Source organism: Crotalus tigris, unplaced genomic scaffold, assembly GCF_016545835.1.
Source record: "Crotalus tigris isolate CLP2741 ecotype Arizona unplaced genomic scaffold, ASM1654583v1 scf7180000018653.610581, whole genome shotgun sequence".
Classification (NCBI taxonomy): Eukaryota; Metazoa; Chordata; class Lepidosauria; order Squamata; family Viperidae; genus Crotalus; species Crotalus tigris.
The window spans coordinates 220617-239734 of record NW_024097127.1 but is presented as its reverse complement, the minus strand read 5'-3'; the positions used below and the strand labels follow the sequence as shown (position 1 = coordinate 239734).

The 19118-nt window shown below is 39.2% G+C and overlaps 1 pseudogene; it reads right to left on the bottom strand.

Moving 5' to 3' along the window:
• The window catches only part of LOC120313387, a 311668-nt pseudogene that overhangs the window by 142702 nt on the left and 149848 nt on the right, over positions 1–19118 (bottom strand).

Genomic DNA, 19118 nt, shown 5'->3' with positions numbered 1-19118 from the left:
AATGGGGACATACACATATGTGCAGACTACAAGTGCACAATAAACAAGGCACTGCAACAGCACGTGTACCCCGTACCAGTAGTCAGCCATATTTTGGCCTCCCTCAAAGGGGGGGCGAGTTTTTGCAAAGCTCGATCTGGCACAGGCATATCAACAGTTACCTGTTGATGAAGCAGCTGCTGAAGCACAGAGCATTGTAATTCATATGGGTGCATTCAAGTTCAAGAGACTACAATTTGGGGTAAATGTAGCCCCTGGTATATTCCAAAGTGTCATGCAGAGTACATTTAGGGGTATCCCTGGAGTTTGCCCCTATTTCGATGATGTCTTTATTGCTGGAAAATCTACTCAGAACTTAGCAGAGAGATTAAGGGCTGTTTTGTTTTGCTTCCGAAGAGCAGGCCTAAAACTAAAAAAAGATAAGTGTAAGATAGGAGTCACTTCTACAGATTTCTTGGGATTCAGAATAGATGCCCAAGGTATTCACCCTTCTGAATCTAAATTGAAGGCTATACAGCAGGCACCTAGCCCTAAGTCTAAGAGTGAACTGCAGGCCTTCTTAGGTCTCTTGAACTTTTACAACATTTTCCTACCTCACAAGGCTTCTGTAGCAGAACCACTACATAGGATTTTAGACAAGCAGGCAGTTTGGCAGTAGACCAAAGTCCACGAAAAGAGCTTCAACGAGGTCAAGGCCTTGCTAACATCCAATGATGTGCTTGCTCATTTCAATGAAAAATTACCTGTCTGCATAGCCTTATGGGGTGGGAGCTGTACTTAGCCACTTGTGGGCTGATGGAACTCAGGTTCCTGTAGCATATTACTCCAGGACTCTATCTTCTGCTGCCGTGTAATTACGCTCAAATAGACAGGGAAGCATTGGCCATAGTAGCGGGAGTTAAGAAATTCCATGATTTTTTATATGGCCGGCATTTCATGGTCTACACAGACCATAAGCCTCTGCTGGGGTTGTTTACAACCAACAAACAAACACCTCAGATTATCTCCCCTAGAATGCTGAGGTGGTCTATTTTTTGTCAGCATACGATTATTCACTAATTCACAAACCAGGAAAGGAAATGGGCCATGCTGATGGCCTAAGCAGACTACCTCTGAAGCTGGTAGAAGCAGACCCTGCTCCTGCCATCAATATTCTCTCCATTCAGGAGTTGCCAGAATCTCCCCTCAATGCCAGGGATGTGGCTGCAGAAATAGCCACAGATCTCACACTTACACATGTGCTCTCATGGGTTTTGTCTGGATGGCCTGATAGAAGTCCAGGTACTGAGTTCCAAAAGCTTCTGGCTCAAGAAGCATGAGTTATCCACTTTTAAGGGTTGACTTTTGTGAGGCTTCAGGGTAGTTATTCCTGCCTCATTGAGACCGAAAATGAGGGTCTCTCTCCATGAGGGTCATCCTGGCATTGTCAGGATGAAAGCACTTGCGCGCAGCCATCTATGGTGGCCTGGGTTAGACAAGGCTATAGAGGCCCAGGTGCACAGGTGTTACTTGTGCCAGCACTCATGGCCAGAAATGCCTCAGGCATAGGTGGGAGGAAACACAATTACCTTGGTCCAGATTGCATATAGATTACACTGAGCCCTTTCAGGGGCAATTTTTCTTGGTCCTTGTTGATAGCCATTCAAAGTGGCTAGAGGTTGTTCCTGTTTCCTCTACTACTACTGCTAGGACCATCCACGTGTTGAGAGGAATTTTTGCCACACACGGCCTTCCAGATGTTCTGGTTTCAGATAACGGTCCTCAATTCACTTCTTCTGAGTTCCTGTAGGCCAACATGATCCGTCATGCAACTTCGGCCCCTTTCCACCCTTCCATCAATGGTATGGCTGAACGAATGGTACGCATCACCAAGGACACCCTCAAGAAACTGACTTACGGTGACTGGCATCACAGGTTGGCAGATTTTCTTCTTGCACACCACACCTTTACTTCAACAGGGAAGAGCCCAGCAGAACTCTGCTGGGGTCACAGACTGATAACTAAACTTGACAGGTTGCACCCTGACAGGGTGGTGCCTCTGGTTTCACAGCCGAGGGCACCAAGGTGTTTGCAAGTGGGCGCTCCGGTTTGGACCTGGAACTACGGGCCTGGTTATGTGTGGATTCCAGCTGTGGTCTGCAAGGTTACTGGTCCCTTGTCCTATGAGGTGTCCTTGGATGATGGCTGCATTCCCCAGCGGCACATAGACCAGCTGTGTACGAGACTGGACTCTTCCTCTTCCACTCCTGGGTCTTCTCTGGGGGAAGAGGAGGGTTATAGTATGCAGGGGGAAGGTCGCTGTCAGCAGTCAAGGGCAAATGAAGAGGTAGGGGAAGGCCCCTCCCAAGGTTCCGCAAGTGTGCCCAACAGGAATTCATGGGGACAAGGAACAATACACACACCACTACGTACTCCAGCCAGGGAGTCACCCGGGGGTACCCGCGAACTCAATACAGCACTCCAGACAGGGAGAATAACCGGGAGCATCCAAACAATCCAAACCCTACAAGAGAACTGGCATACACTCAAAGAAACTGGCCAAATGCTGCAATTGCTCCCAAAAGGAAATCAGTAAAAAAAGGGGGTTGTCAGAGAGGCGAATCCTGATTCTAGTACCTCTGGCACTGAATGGGGGGAAATAGGGTATTGGGGCACCACAGAGACCCCAGATAACCCTTCTACTGGGCTTGGGAGTGAGGGACTGTGTTCCCAAGATGGGTCTATTGTGGACAAGGAGAATACCACAAACCCACAAAATACTGGGTGGGACTTAGAGAGTCCAGTCAGCCTACACTCAGGCAGATCAACCAGGTATGGGGAGGAGCAAAGTCCTGGTCTGCCAAGCCCGGTAGGTGAGCAAGCAGACCAGACACTATGACCAGGTCACAGGGACCACCAGGGCAACAAAGAGGGGGCAACCCAACTCCTGTAATTGCACAGGGAAGCCAAGGGTGTTCCCAAGGTCCGAGGAGGTCGCAACGGGTTAAACACCTACCCAAATATCTTAAAGAGTTTGTGACATTGCTGTCAAGCTAAGGGAAAAATAAAGCAGGTATACCATACTGAATGGTGTAGTTGGAATTGTGAGTGTCAGGCACATAATTCCAAAACGATAGTGAGTGTCAGGCACATAATTCCAAAACCATACAAGAGTGTAATCTTGGAATAACATCCACAGTCCATGCATTTCAATGCTGAAGAAGAATACCACGTCCCTTCAGGGAGGTCGCATAGATAGATAGATAGATAGATAGATAGATAGATAGATAGATAGATAGATAGATAGAATAAGTTTTATCTGGGGAGAAGGGGTGTTGTGTCCTGAGCCTGCAAAAGCAGGCTCGGGACGTTGCTATGGTCCCAGGCTGTTGCAAGCTGCCCAGGACCAGACTAAGCGGTGCCAGCCTGCGCGCATGCGCAAGGCGCGAAAGTGCACCATTTTGTATTGTAACCTTTTTGCCCGGGGATTCTATTTAATGTGAGAGAGGCCTGCGAGCCTCTGAGTTGGGTTGGAGTGAGCAGAAGAAGAATAAACAGTTGTTGGTTACAGAATGCGTGCTCTTCTTTTGCCATTAATCGAGGACTTAACAGTTAGCATATTTGCAGATGACACAAAATGGGATAGATATAATAGCCTAGACGATAGAAATAAAATTCAAAAAGGGGAGAACTGAACATATCAAATGTAAATGCAGAATTATAGAGTAGAAAATTGAACATATACCATAGTTCATGGGACATGATTGCTTGATTATTGACTTATTGTGTGTCACTAAATTATTGTCAGCTTTGAGCAGCAACTTAGATTTTATCAATGATAATCTTTCCTAACCTCAACTTTCAGGTCCTCCACAAAACTATCTTGGTTGCTCTGTGAGATTATCTGTGTCAGGAAAAAGAGAGAGGAATGTAACCAGAGATTCTCCTCGATCTCTCAGAAGGTTTTGATGCCATCAACCAGCAAGGTTGATTTGAAATTGAAAACTAAATTCCTCCCAGGGAAAAAAAAGATGCTTAACCCTGAAAAGAGATGATCGGAAGAAATGTGGTAGCATTTGTACCTGAAAGAATGTCACAGAGAAACAAGTAAAGATGCACTCTCCATCATCTAGATGACATGGAATAGTGGACATAAGTTAGAGGAAGACAGATACAAGTTGAATCTTACAAAAAAAATCCTAACAATAAGACCAGTATAAATGTAGAACCAATTATCTCAAGAAATGGTGCTCACTCATACAACTAAAGATTCAGTGTCTTTAATTTGGATATCTCTGTGGAGAGGGTGATAGACTTGATGTTCAAAATTGTTGTTTCCAACTTTATCATTATCTGATTTAATTAGGCTCTGATTTAGGAGTGGATAGAGAGTGGTTCTTAATCAGTGGTGAGCACCTGTGAGTGGTCATATGAGAGTTAGAAAATGAAACATTTATCTTTTTCCTAACTAAATATGTGCTTAGGCTCATATGAAAATGTTTATAATAGATAGAACCTATTTTTATAATAGATAGAATCAAGATCACGTGAAGTATTAATACCACTCTTCAATGCCTTGGTAAGACCACACTTGGAATACTGCATCCAGTTTTGGTCACCACGATGTAAAAAAAGATGTTGAGACTCTAGAAAGAGTGCAGAGAAGAGCAACAAAAATTATTAGGGGACTGGAGGCTAAAACATATAAGGAACAGTTGCTGGAATTGGGTATGTCTAGTTTAATGAAGAGACAGATGAGGGATCACATGATAGCAGTGTTCCAATATCTCAGGGGCTGCCACAAGGAAGACGAAGTTAAGCTATTTTCCAAAGCGCCTGAAGGCACGACAAGAAGCAATGGATGGAAACTAATCAAGGAGAGAAGCAACCTAGAACTAAGGAGAAACTTCCTGACAGTTAGAACAATTAACCAGTGGAACAACCTGCCTCCAGAAGTGGTGAATGCTCCAATACTGGAAGTTTTTAAGAAAAGACTGGACAGCCATTTGTCTGAAATGGTATAGGGCACAGGTGTCAAACTTGCTGTGTCACGTGATGTGTTGCGACGTATTGTAACTTTTTTTGCATTGGCAGAGCTGGGGTGGGCACGGCCTCCATATGATGCAACCTGCTCGCAGGCTGGCAGTTTGACATCCCAGTATAGGGTTTCCTGCCTGAGCAGGGAGTGGGACTAGAAGACCTCCAAGGTCAGTTCCAACTTTGTTATTCTGTTATATCACTGTCATGGGAAATGGTGGCTGTGGCTTATTTCTTATTTCTTTGCATAATGACCACACAGTCTCTGTTTTCTAATTGTATAGGGAAATGGTGTGGATTCCAACTGTGTTATGTGTGCATATGGAATATGTAAGATCTACTTTCCAATTCATGAAATTGGAATACTTGCAATAAAATATATTGTTTACATAGGAAATGTTTACTTTGGCTCTAAGAATGATAATTCTGACAAAGATCTCTCTCTCTCTCTCTCTCTCTCTCTCTCTCTCTCTCTCTCTCTCTCTCTCTCTCTCTGTCTTTCTGTCTCTCTCTCCTATTTATCATCCATCTATCATCCATCTATCATCATTCTATCCTAATTCTTTACCTATTTATTTCCTAAGTTTTAAATAGACCAAGACAGCAAATATTTAAAACAAGTTGAAAGAATAATTTGGAACAAGGTTAAAAAACACTCCATGGGCTCTTAAAACTTTTGTTTTCATACTAGATAAAACAATGCACTATTGGGAGCTGTCTACAACTTCAGCATTCCCCAATTTGTAAAAGGTTTTGTTTCCTTTAAATTGAGCTTGATTTTTGGTGACTTTGTGGACATGTTCATTATTTTGCAACAATATGAAAGTGAATGTTCTGCAGGGGTTTTTCTTCTTCCAGGCTATTCCAGCCAGAGGTTGTTTTTCTTTCCCTCTTTGCTTTTTTTCTTTTTTGATGGGTATGAGAAGGGAACAGAAGTCCAGAAGTCTTTGCTTTTGTGGACTGCTGAAGGACTCAGTTGCCTCCCCAATCCTGTTTAATACCTCTATGAAAATGCTCGTGAGGACATATATTGGCACTGTTACACTGTACACATGTATGCCCTGAACCATTCGATGATGTTGAAATGCTCCCTTGGAGCCTGGAGGCTTTATGGATCTGGATGTGGAACAAATGGCTTTAGCTCAACTTATCTGTCTGAGTACCTGTGAATTTTAGGGTCCCCTGGAGCTAGTGATTTTCCATCATAACTTTGAATGGGATTACATTCCCCCCACAAACTGAATTGCTGCATAATTGCTGCATAATCTGAGAATCACTTTGGATTTGTGGCCAAAAAAGCAGCTCTGACCAAAAAAGACATCACATGAATACATGTAATGTATCAGTTGTACTTCTTCCTGGATCAGGAAGCACTGGTCATGATCACTCGTCATGATCATTAGTCACCTCCCAATATGACTACTGCAATGAATTCTACATGGACTGTCCTTGAAGAACATTCAGAAACTTCATGTTGTCCAGGATTCAGTGGTACATATAGTATTGGTTGTACCATAGATTGCCCAGGTAGCACAACTATATGAAATGCATTGTCTTAAAGTGGGTTTTCAGTGCAAATCCATCAGCCATACATCACCTTTTAATGCCCTGTATGAAATGGGACTAGTTTATTCACAGGACTGCCTATCCCCAATGGTTTTGGCCTATCTTTGGCACAGTGGAGCTTCTCTGGATCCCTTCAATGATGCAGTGTCACCCAGGAAAACTTAGGATGTGTGACTTTTTTATTATGGCATATGCCCTATGGAACTGCCTCCCCTACAGATGGCCTCAACTTTACTTGTTTTTCAGAAGGCTGGGAAAAACTGGCTGTTTCCCTGGATAGTGTGGCCAAGATGTTTAAGTTACTGGAGCTCTGGCACAGGTATATGTGATAAACAAAAATAATTAATATTAAATTATTAAAATTAATGTTTTAGGGAGCATCAACCAATCTTCTTGGTTTTAATGTATTTGTTTATTCAGTACATCTCATTTAGTAATTGCTTTATTTAGTGGCTATTTGCAATTATGAGCTATGAAAAACTAATGTTATCCTCACATGTACAACCTTTGCAGGTCTATAATGAAAAGAAAATCTGAAATGAGAGCATAAGGGCAGTTTGGTTACCTTTAGTGACTGCTTTGCTTAATAGCCAAGTAGCTGGTCACAACTGTGATTTCTAAATGAGGACTATCAGTATTTTGTTTGCCATCTAGAGTTTCATTGGATAAATGGAAAATCACATGCCATTGAATAATCATGGCCAAATATGTTTTTGAAATGCTATTTTCTGATTCTTCCCCCACTCCCTCACACATGTTAATTTTCTTCATGTCCAATTGAATCTACTCTAATTAGGGAATTACTATATATAATCTAATTGAGATTAAAATTGTAATGTACTTATGTATACACAAATCCATTCAAACAATGCACTCTCTCGCTTCCTCCTGTTTTTTAAATGTAATAATGTAAATTGGGACATTTAAATTATATGTTAAATTACTAACAAAACTTCTCTAAGAAGCTGATACATAAAGAAGTTCAAAGACAAATATTCATTTTTAAATAACCCACTAAAAGTTACAGTCCTGCATATGTAAAATCAGAAAAGCTTTTCTACTACTTTCAAAGACCTAAATTAGAAATCCAAACAAGATGATTTCCCTTTGTATATTACTATTCACACTTGGTTGTGGAATGTTTATGGTTGTCATTTATCAGTTCTGTTTATCTTGTGACTGTACACTTATTAAGGAAGCTTAAACTCTGTCACAGATGATAACATTTAATCCTGAGCATGAAATCAATTCATCTATACATTTATGTAGCCTTTGAACATTATTGCACCACAGAGGACCATTATTGTGATCCTGGCTTGTGTTATCTAGTAATTCAAAAACCTGTACTTGAAATTAGCTTCTAAATATAGAGTGTAAGTTTTCACAGCTGCTATTTATTTGTAAAATGACATCTGGGTAGTGGTATGAAAAGCAATGAATATGTGCTGATTTTTCAGTAGCCATGTTTCTAGCTTCTTCAGTACATATTTGAACTGAATGCTGCAAAAGATGCCATGTTTTGCTTGGGTTTAATGGAATGGAATGACCAGAACTAGTTGCTAATCACCAAGCAGGTGATAGCTGATCATCTTCCTCCTTGCTTAAATTATTAGGATGCTTTTTTTATTATTTCTATTGCTTCTGCAATAATTTTGGGGGAAAAAGTCTGCTGTATTGTGCCAGGATGCTGATATTTGTAGATCTATTTTGTGATTAGTGTTCAGCCAGCACTGGCTATCCAGTTTAATGTTCCCTTCAGGTCTCTTAATTCTGTACTTTCTGGGATGTGAATATTAAAATGGAGAACATGATATTCCATAGAATGTAGAATTAAAGAATATAAAATGAAAAGCTTAAAAATTGTCAGATCCAAGGAACCAAGAACAACACAAGGAGCTACTCAACAGCAATTTCTTTATTTTTGCTCACCTATAAACTGAATCTTGCAAGACTAAAGCATTTATCTGCATAACTATTACTGGTAGATATACCCTGTGAACTGCTAGGAGGGTTTGCCTTGACCCTTTTCCTGCACACCAAATATTCTAAGCTATGTTGTCCCTTTGCTCTCTGTGAAAGACAGGCTCCCTTCTGTGACTCTGACTACATTCCACAACAAAAATAGGGCAACCGGCTTTGGCTGATTGCCAATCACGAGGGCCAAATATTAAATCTATATTAATATCATTAAATATCAATTCTATATTGAAATACTAATAAACTGATTCAAAAATCCTTAGCCATTTTCTTTACAAAAATAATGAGGAAAATATATCGCATAGATAGTGTCAAGATGGCATAGAAAAGAAAGAAAAATATCATTGAAGCAGTAAGGATATCAAAAGATAGCAAAGCATAAAAGAGAAATCAAATCCCAGCATCTGAGTACAAAGATAAAGTACTATTCTGTTCTAATGTTATTGTTATTTCATGAGAGATGTTGTAGTATGACTCTTTCCACCAGTCGGATATTGATATACGAAAGTAATTAAGATGAGGTTCTTTTTCTAAGCTAATGTTTGCTGTATTGTACACCATTACTCTTCAAAGCTGGTATACATTGGAGCTACATATTAGATTCTTCCCAAATTAATGTTATTGAAATAGTGTGGAGAGACCATTTTGCAGCATATCTGAGCACCACTGCAACATCATCTGACACTATGAATGTCAGAGTAAGTCCAAGCATTTATCAACATGCAGTTGACTTTCTATGTATTTTGTACAGTACAGTATTAAACATTTTCATTTAATGCTTGAAACTTCCCTTTTTCTCTGGGTCTGTGTTTTTGAAAGAGAAATCTATTCCTAACCCAGTTAATTGGGAAAGAAAACAAATAACCACATTTATTGATTAGATACTCACCCTGAATGTACTCCTGAATACAGATTTATCACCACTTGGCAACCTAGAGAACAACACATTACAGCCACCACAGAAATTGACATTCCTGCAACTAGTTTTCTACAACCGAGCCAAGCTATTGAGCTGTGTGAATTATGGCAGTGAGCTTGCCTGCAAGCAATAATGCGGAGTGGCAGTGGAGAAATTAAATCTGTGATGGCCAAGTATAAAACATTAATGCAGATTGTTAGTTAAGCTCGTTTAGGAGAAACTTTTTGTGAAGAAAGCAGAATTGAACGTAACATGATTCTGGGAATTCTTTTCCATTACCTGCTACCTGAAGCCTTTAACTGCATATCTGGCACCTTTTAAGAACTATTCCCTCCAATATACTGGACCAAGTGAGAATATAGTTACTTCTCAATTTTATCTAAGGCAACCTTTTCAGATTATGCTGAAATTCCTATAGAGGAAAAAAAAAATGATGCAATCAAAAAAAATTGCAACAGTAGCAAAACATTAAACTTACAGAGAAATAGAATATAAATGTAAGTGAGGGGGGCTTTGCCTTAATTGACTGTAACCAAATATAGATGTCATGCTTGCTATTCAGAAATTCCCGTGTTCAGTCCCTGCTATCTCCATGTAGGGAAAGCAAAAATGGAAAAAGGACGATGATGATTTTCTACACAGCTTTCTGTGTAGTCCTTTTTGAAGAAGTTTACAATATAGATTTAAAACTTAAAATATAAAATAAGATAAATTTAAACTATACAAAATATGTATTTAAAAGTTTGGAAGGGCAAAAATGAAAATGAAATCAAAACCCTTTATAAAGGGAAGACTGCCATAATACTAAGCTCTTAGGGATTTCAGTATTGAAAACATTCCAGAGATCATGTGCCACCACTGAGAAGTCCTGTCCACAAACAACTACAAAATTATGTTTGTCAGTCATGACACATGCAACAGGATCTTTTTCAATGAGTATAATTATCTGAATTGTAATGAGGCATGTAATGCTCATTACATAACAATGGTGACCCCAGGAACCCCTCCATACTAGAAATGGAGTTTCACCCCATTTAGAATAGAAAAGCTCCTAAACTCTCATATTATCAATCTACCTCAGATGCTCTCCCTCTCAAATATTAGCTAAATGAGGTGAAGAATGTCAACAAAGTCAGTTGAATTGAGTCCCCTTTTGTATGCTTTTATTGTGGTGAAGGGTCACTATTTTATATTCTATATTTCATATTTACATTTTCTGTATGATTTGACATTATGTTTGTATGGAGGGTGTTGGGATTTGGTGTATGTTTCACGCCACATTGTTGATTTGTGCAGACTTATAAATTCAGCAATAAACAAATAGAGTAAACAGAAGTGGGAGGTGAAGTGGTTTTTTGAGCTCTTTCCTCCGCCTACATATAAGTGCATTTTATGCTTTTATGCTTTAACTTTGTACACATGCATTGAGGAAAATTCAGAGGAAGAAAAGCAATTGGCAATCACTTTCCTGGAACAGAAGTGTGGGAGAGCACAGAAGCTGAGCCATTGTCCAATGGGAGGTTGTGATACCTTCTAATGACTTTTTTTAAAAATGTTTAAATTCAAGAAGGACTTTTGGAGGAGTAGACAGTGATTTATCAGACAAGGGCTGAGCTAGCTGACCTATAACATTCCATCCAATTTGACTGTTCTCCAATAGTTCTTATTCTACTTAGTTGTCAACATTCTCTTATTTTAGAGTCCAATTAAAATGTTCAAAAGCATAGCAGACATAAGCAGAAAGGATTGCCTTTACACAGGTTCAAAAAAAAAAAAACTAAGCATCATCTCACCTTCTACATACTTTCTTTTGTCTGACCTTTGCAGGACAGGGACATTTATAATAGAAACAGAACATGATTGATAATTAATGTTTCACTAGTGACATAAATAGTGACATTAGATTGGTTTTAAAACTATGTTTTATTCCTGAGAATTAAAATTATTTCTGTCTTAGTATAGCAAGAAGCCCCTATAGAGATGAGAATTAAAAAAATGGTATGGAGGAAAAAAACACAAATCAGCTCAAGTTGTTTTTGAATATGGCCCTGCTTAGGTATCTAGGAAAAATACAAGGAGATGTCATCTGGAGTTAATTCTATTTGATCTGGGTTTCTGACTCTGCCTCCTCTCAGAATGGCTATAGTATATTCAAGAAAATAAAATTGATAATGCTTGAAACCTAATGATTTCCCTGAAACTTAGATTTTGTTTGGTAGTTTGTCTATCGGCCCGGGTAGGAAGGAAGGTTAAGACTGTTGTATGGAATGGAGCATTTTGGGATGTCCAGGTGGGCTGAGAAAGTAGCAAGCAACTCTTTAGGTTGTTACCTTTGAGTAAGTGACTATTTTGTGAGTGGCCATATTAATCACAATGGCACCTTTACGACAATGCTCACAATGTGCTTTCAAAATGCTAAGTGAGTTGTTTCCATCATTTCACTGTTCTATAGCTGCTCAGTTCTAGGATGTGGATGAATTCCCACCTCATATGACCTGCTTGTTTTGAGTCCATTGATATGGTAGATAATCAATGTGAGTATTGTTTTGAGGTTCTTGGAAAATCCTTGGTCAAGTCAACCATTTAAAGAGACACATTATTTACTTAGCTTTCCCTAGTTCCCTTAACAATTTTTGTGTTACAGTTTTCAGAAAGTTAGCTGCTTTAGACTTTTCCACCAAGAGCAGTAAAGAATCCCAACACACCTTAAAACTAATCAAAATATTATTGCACAAGCTTCTGCAGATAATAGTCCTCTTCATCAGATGCTCAGGATATAATCCAGAAAAAGAAACATTTTATATAAACAGCTAATGTTTGTGGGAGGAAAGCTGGGATCAGGGAAGAAAGGGTTAAACAAGATGAGAAAAACAGTGAGAATTGCTGCTAGTGATTTTTAATACAGCAGTAGTTAGGTGTGATTCAGACATTCTTGCTTCGAAGACCTGGCTAACATGTGTAGTATAATTAGGAACTTTGGTCTTTGTTTAATACATGAAAATGGTGTTAAATCTTCTAATGAATTGTAACTGGGTACTAACAGACTTCACATTTTCTTTTCTCTATAGCTTCCATCTCAGTTCACTACTTGTAGCATAAGTATAACACACCAAAAGACAACTTCCAAAAAATCAGTCGAGGAGAGAAGATCAGTTCCTCTGAACACTTTGTCTCTAACCTCAAGGTCACTCTCCTTGAGAAAAGAAATTACAAAGTCCAAATTACTTGTGAAGCATTTGAGACAGAATGTGCTAATTTTAATATCCCTTCTTCTGGGCTCTCCTATCTCTGTTAGTACTGTTAGAATTACCGTATTTTCCGGCGTATAAGACGACTTTCTAGGCCACAAAAACCTTCTTAAAAGTTGGGGGTCGTCTTATACGCCGAGTCGTCTTATACGCCGGAAAATACAGGTATTCTATTTTATTCCTTTACACATGTGGTTTGGTATATTACTCATCAAGTTTTCTCTCCCCCCCCCCACTCAAAAAGAGTCCTTGATTGGTAGAGTGGCAGTGGGGAGAGCAATTAAACTCTAAGCTGTTTGTTTCAGCAATCCGTCCCCGTGGCTAAGCTATTTTATCTTTTTAAAGGTACAATATTTGTGCTAAAAGATGGTGGGCAATGTTGCCAGGGGTTCTGAACAAATATTTACCATTTTGAAGTAAAGTTTTCTCCACTTCATTAAGCAGGGAATATAACCACGTTTTTATGTACCATGATCTCTGGTTAAAATATGTCCAAGTTGTGTTTATCAGAATGTGCTTATCATTTAAATAATTAATGATAGGTGGTAATACAATGGGAAAAAAACCATAAAAATAAGTGATCTTATTACCAATTTAAGTCCACAAAGCCTTGCACATATGCACACACACACTCTCAGGCATTGCTATATCTATGCTTAAAGGACATAGCTGCAAACCACAATGCTATGCCAATTACAAAGCAGAGGTGAGGAAGTGTTAATGTGGTTAAATGTCAGGAAGGTAATTACAGAAGGTGACATTTATGCGACTATGCTGGACATCATTATTCTTTTGTGATTACTGTATTTTCCAACCTGTTGCTTAGCTTGGAATAGATATTTTACAAATAGCAATCTGGACATGGAAAAAAAAATCTATCCCCCCCCCCAAAAAAAAGGGTCACAACAACTCTATTAACCAAAAAGTAATTTGTGTTCATCTTTCTTGACCTTTACGTCATCTGTGGATAATTATTGCAAAGCCCTGAATATCTCTTTCACTGATGCTTTTTCTAGATAAAAAGAACTTGGAACTGAGCATGACAAAGATAACATGAGCAAGTTCATCCAATTTGTGGCAAATTTTACTGCTATTTTAATTGCCTTGTAAATTGTTTTCGGTACACAAAATAATTGCATAAAAGGGATGTGAACATCAAACATGCTGCCCCCCCCCCAAACTTACATGCAAACTGAAGCCTTGCTTTCCTGCTCAGATTCGTTCCAAATGAATTTGTGACCAAACACTAGTATGTTCCAATATCCTGTTTCTTATGTGGATTATTTATTGCCAAGCTGCTGCCAACCGCCCTGTAGTCATAACTCATGCTAGGATCAATATCTGTGCCATTTTGCTTCCATCTTTGAGGGGAAAAAAATCAAATTATACTTATAATTTACAGAGGCTATTCGGGTTTCATTTTTATGCAGTTGCTGTAACATACCTGCAACAATGAAAAGCACAGTTAAAATATTAAAATATTGTACCATATTTTACAGCAGACTAATTTTTATACCCGTCTTGTAAATTTCAGTGTAAATTTTACAGTCTGAAAAGCCTTTCTTTGAATGGAGCATTTCATGCAAACAGCCAAATGTCTTCAAAAGGTAATTACAACTTATTCCTGTCATCCAAACTATACATTTAAATAGCAGAATCTGACTTCATTCTTTTCTTCTATACTATAAAGGTACCTGGAAATACTCTATACTTTACAACCCATGCTATCAGTGTAATAAATTGGCTTGTAATATATTTCCAGACATCTAAATCAGAACATATTATACTTCAAAAGGCAAGTGGAAAGCAAGAAAGGGATGTTAATACCACTACTTTGAGAATTATAATGTAATAATGATAACACTGTAATTTTAAAACATGATCTGTCTCCCTTATCCTGTTAAAGAGAAAATGAATTGTGTAGGTAATGTATCGCAACTATTTACAAATGTCAAAATAAATTATGTCCCATAGATAATGATATTTTGTACAGGAATAATAATAATACTTCAGGTGGTTTAGCCATTTCTTCTCATGAAAAAAAAATATGCTACCTAAAATCAAGTCTGCCCTGTGTCTGGGCAACAATATTCCGCACAACCACTGGATAGAAATAATTAAACTTGACTGTATTTTTTACTTCATCAGATTTTGTTGCCTTCCAGGTATACTACTCTTTTCTTAAAAACTCTGTAGATATAGAACTGAAGACTCTGGTCCCACACTCAAAGTTAGATTTGCCTTGGCCTTCTGGTTGAATTTTTTTTCATAGAATGGCAATCCAAAAATTTTGGGTAAACAACTCTTTTCTTGTTTGGAAAACGTGTTTGAAAATGAACATTAGCATTTGCATTAGTCATAGAAAGTTGTCATAAAGAGCTGACTGTATGATAGATATGGCAATGACAACAAACAATCTAAATTACTACAAAAATCCAGCTAATCATGTTTTCTATATGAATAATAACATGTTAGTTATTTGTTGTCATGAAAAAAAGTTATCTAAAAATAACAGTCTCTGTACCCACATTCCATACAATCACTCAATAGAAATAAATAATCAAAATTGTCTATATCTTCTGCTTCTTCAGATTTTTATTCAGTTCCATTTAAGCAGAGTTTAAACATATTGAGACCCAATGACAATGTTGACTTTACATGCAAAAATTCATACTTTAGATTTTTTTTTTTCATTTTGAAAACTTTTAAACTTTGAGAGAGTAAGGCAAGCCATTGGCAATTTGGGCAGTTTATTTCCTTCAGGTAGTCCAGTTGTTGTAAGAGGAAAATTGGTTTTCCTAAATCTGCCAAATGGCACTATAGCCTAAGCAGAAGGGATGGTGTTTATGCTGTGAATTCTCTTTATTTTCTTGGAGTGTCCTTAGTCTATCCAAATGTCCTAAATCCAGGAAAATATTAGTGAAAGCAAATAATGTTGCTATTACTTTTTGTATTAGTTTTTGGATGTGGGATAGGAGTTGTGAAAATTTTGCCTGCCATTACCATAAGGTAAGGTGCCATAAGGTAAAAATTGTTTGCCTCCGTTTGAATTCCTCCTTGTATCTGAAGTCTACTACTGGAGAAAAGGTTTTAGTAAGAGTTGTAATGAATAAATATTTGGTACTCCTATTTCCCCTTTATGGATTACTGCCTTGTCGTGGCGAAGGGGCTTGCGTAACTCAATGAAGCTATAAACTATGCCGTGCAGGGCCACCCAAGACGGACAGGTCATAGCAGAGAGTTCTGACAAAATGTGATCCACTGGAGAGGGAAATGACAAACCACTCCAGTATCTTTGCCATGAAAACCCCATGGACAGTACTAAAAAGCAAAAAGATATGATGCTGGAAGATGAGCCCCTCAGGCCGGAAGGTGTCCAATATGCTACTGGGGAAGAGCAGAGGGCTAGTACTAGTAGCACCAGAAAGAATGAAGCGACTGGGCCAAAGCTGAAAGGACGCTCAGCTGTGGATATATCTGGTGGTGAAAGGAAAGTCCGATGCTGTAAAGATTTTTTCTCCATAGGAACCTGGAATGTAAGATCCATGAATCAAGGCAAGCTAGACGTAGTCAAAAAAGAGATGACAAGACTGAACATCGACATCTTAGGAATCAGCGAACTAAAATGGACAGGAATGGGTGAATTTAACTCAGATGACCATCAGGTATACTACTGTGGGCAAGAATCCCTCAGAAGAAATCGAGTAGCCTTCATGGTCAATAAAAGAATACAATCCCCAAAATGACAGAATGATCTCAATTCGAATCCAAGGCAAACCATTCAATATCACAATAATCTAAATCTATGCCCCAACCACTGGTGCTGAAGAGGATGAAATTGACTGGTTCTATGAAGCCCTACAGCACCTTATAGAATTAACACCAAAAAATGATGTCCTTATCATCATGGGGGATTGGAATGCTAAGGTAGGAAGCCAAAAGATAACCGGAATAACAGGCAAGTTTGGCCTTGGAGTACAAAATGAAGCAGGGCACAGGCTAATAGAATTTTGTCAAGAGAATACGATGGTCATAACAAACACTCTTTTCCAACAACCCAAGAGACGGCTCTACACATGGACATCACCAGACGGTCAACATAGAAATCAGATTGACTATGTGCTCTGCAGCCAAAGATGGAGAAGCTCTATACAGTCAGTAAAAACAAGACCAGGAGCTGACTGTGGCTCAGATCATGAGCTTCTCGTTGCAAAATTTAGGCTTAAATTGAAAAAAGTAGGGAAAAGCACTAGGCCACTCAGGTATGAAGTAAATCATATTCCTGATGAATATACAGTAGAGGTGACAAATAGATTTAAGGAATTAGATCTGATAGACAGAGTGCCTGAAGAACTATAGATGGAAGTTCGCAACATTGTACAAGAGGTAGCAACTAAAACCATCCCAAAGAAAAAGAAATGCAAGAAAGCAAAATGGCTGTCTGAGGAAGCTTTGCAAATAGCTGAGGAAAGAAGGGAAGCGAAAGGCAAAGGAGAAAGAGAAAGATACACCCAATTGAATGCAGAATTCCAGAGAGTAGCTAGAAGAGATAAGAATGCCTTCTTAAATGAACAGTGCAAAGAAATAGAAGAAAACAACAGAATAGGGAGGACCAGAGATCTCTTCAAGAAAATTGGAGATATGAAGGGAACGTTTCATGCAAAGATGGGCATGATAAAGGACCAAAATGGCAGAGACCTAACAGAGGCAGAAGAGATTAAGAAGAGATGGCAAAACTACACAGAAGAACTATACAAGAATGAGCTTAACATCCCAGATAACCCAATGAGATGGTCACTGACCTCGAACCAGACATCCTAGAATGTGAAGTGAAATGGGCCTTAGAAAATCTGAGCAACAACAAAGCTAGTGGAGGTGACAGTATTCCAGCTGAGCTATTCAAAATCTTAAAAGACAATGCAGTAAAAGTGCTACACTCAATTTGCCAGCAAATTTGGAAAACTCAACAGTGGCCACAGGACTGGAAAAGGTCAGTTTACATTCCAATTCCAAAGAAAGGCAATGCCAAAGAATGTTCAAACTATCGCACCATTGCACTCATTTCACATGCTAGTAAAGTTATGCTTAAAATCCTACAAGCTAGACTCCAGCAGTATGTAGATCAAGAACTACCAGAAGTACAGGCAGGATTTCGAAGAGGCAGAGGAACTAGAGATCAAATTGCCAACATACGCTGGATCATGGAGAAAGCTAGGGAGTTCCAGAAAAACATCTACTTCTGCTTCATTGACTATGCAAAAGCCTTTGATTGTGTGGATCACAACAAATTGTGGCAAGTTCTTAAAGAGATGGGAGTACCAGACCATCTCATTTGTCTCTTGAGAAACCTATATGCGGGTCAAGAAGCAACAGTGAGAACCGAACACGGAACCACTGATTGGTTCAAAATTGGAAAAGGAGTCCGGCAAGGCTGTATACTGTCGCCCTGCCTATTTAACTTATATGCAGAGCACATCATGAGAAAGGCAGGGCTAGATGAATCAAAAGTTGGAATTAAGATTGCCGGGAGAAATATCAACAACCTAAGATATGCAGATGATACCACTCTAATGGCAGAAAGTGAAGAGGAACTAAAGAGCCTCTTGATGCGGGTGAAGAAGGAGAGTGCAAAAGTTGGCTTGAAACTCAACATTAAGAAAACCAAAATCATGGCATCCGGCCCTCTCAATTCCTGGCAAATAGATGGGGAAGAAATGGAGGTAGTGACAGATTTTATTTTTCTGGGCTCCAAGATCACCTCAGATGGGGACTGCAGCCAAGAAATTAAAAGACGCTTGCTCCTGGGGAGGAAAGCTATGGCAAATCTAGACAGCATACTAAAAAGCAGAGACATCACCCTGCCAACAAAAGTGCGTATAGTCCAGGCCATGGTTTTCCCAGTTGCAATGTATGGCTGTGAAAGTTGGACCATAAGAAAGGCTGAGCGCCAAAGAATTGAGGCCTTTGAATTATGGTGCTGGAGAAGACTCCTGCGAGTCCCTTGGACTGCAAGGCGTTCAAACCGGTCAGTCCTAGAAGAGATCAACCCCGACTGCTCTTTAGAAGGCCAGATCCTAAAGTTGAAACTCAAATACTTTGGCCACTAATGAGAAGGAAGGACTCACTGGAGAAGGGCCTAATGCTGGGAAAGATTGAGGGCAATAGAAGAAGGGGACGACAGAGAATGAGATGGCTGGATGGAGTCACTGAAGCAGTAGGTGTGAACTTAAATGGACTCCAGAAGATGATAGAGGACGGGAAGACCTGGAGGAACATTGTCCATGGGGTCGCGATGGGTCGGACACGACTTCGCAATTAACAACAACAACAACAACTCCTATTTTTGTGAGCAGCAGATGAAGAAGAGACCTCACTGAGAAGACCATCTATTT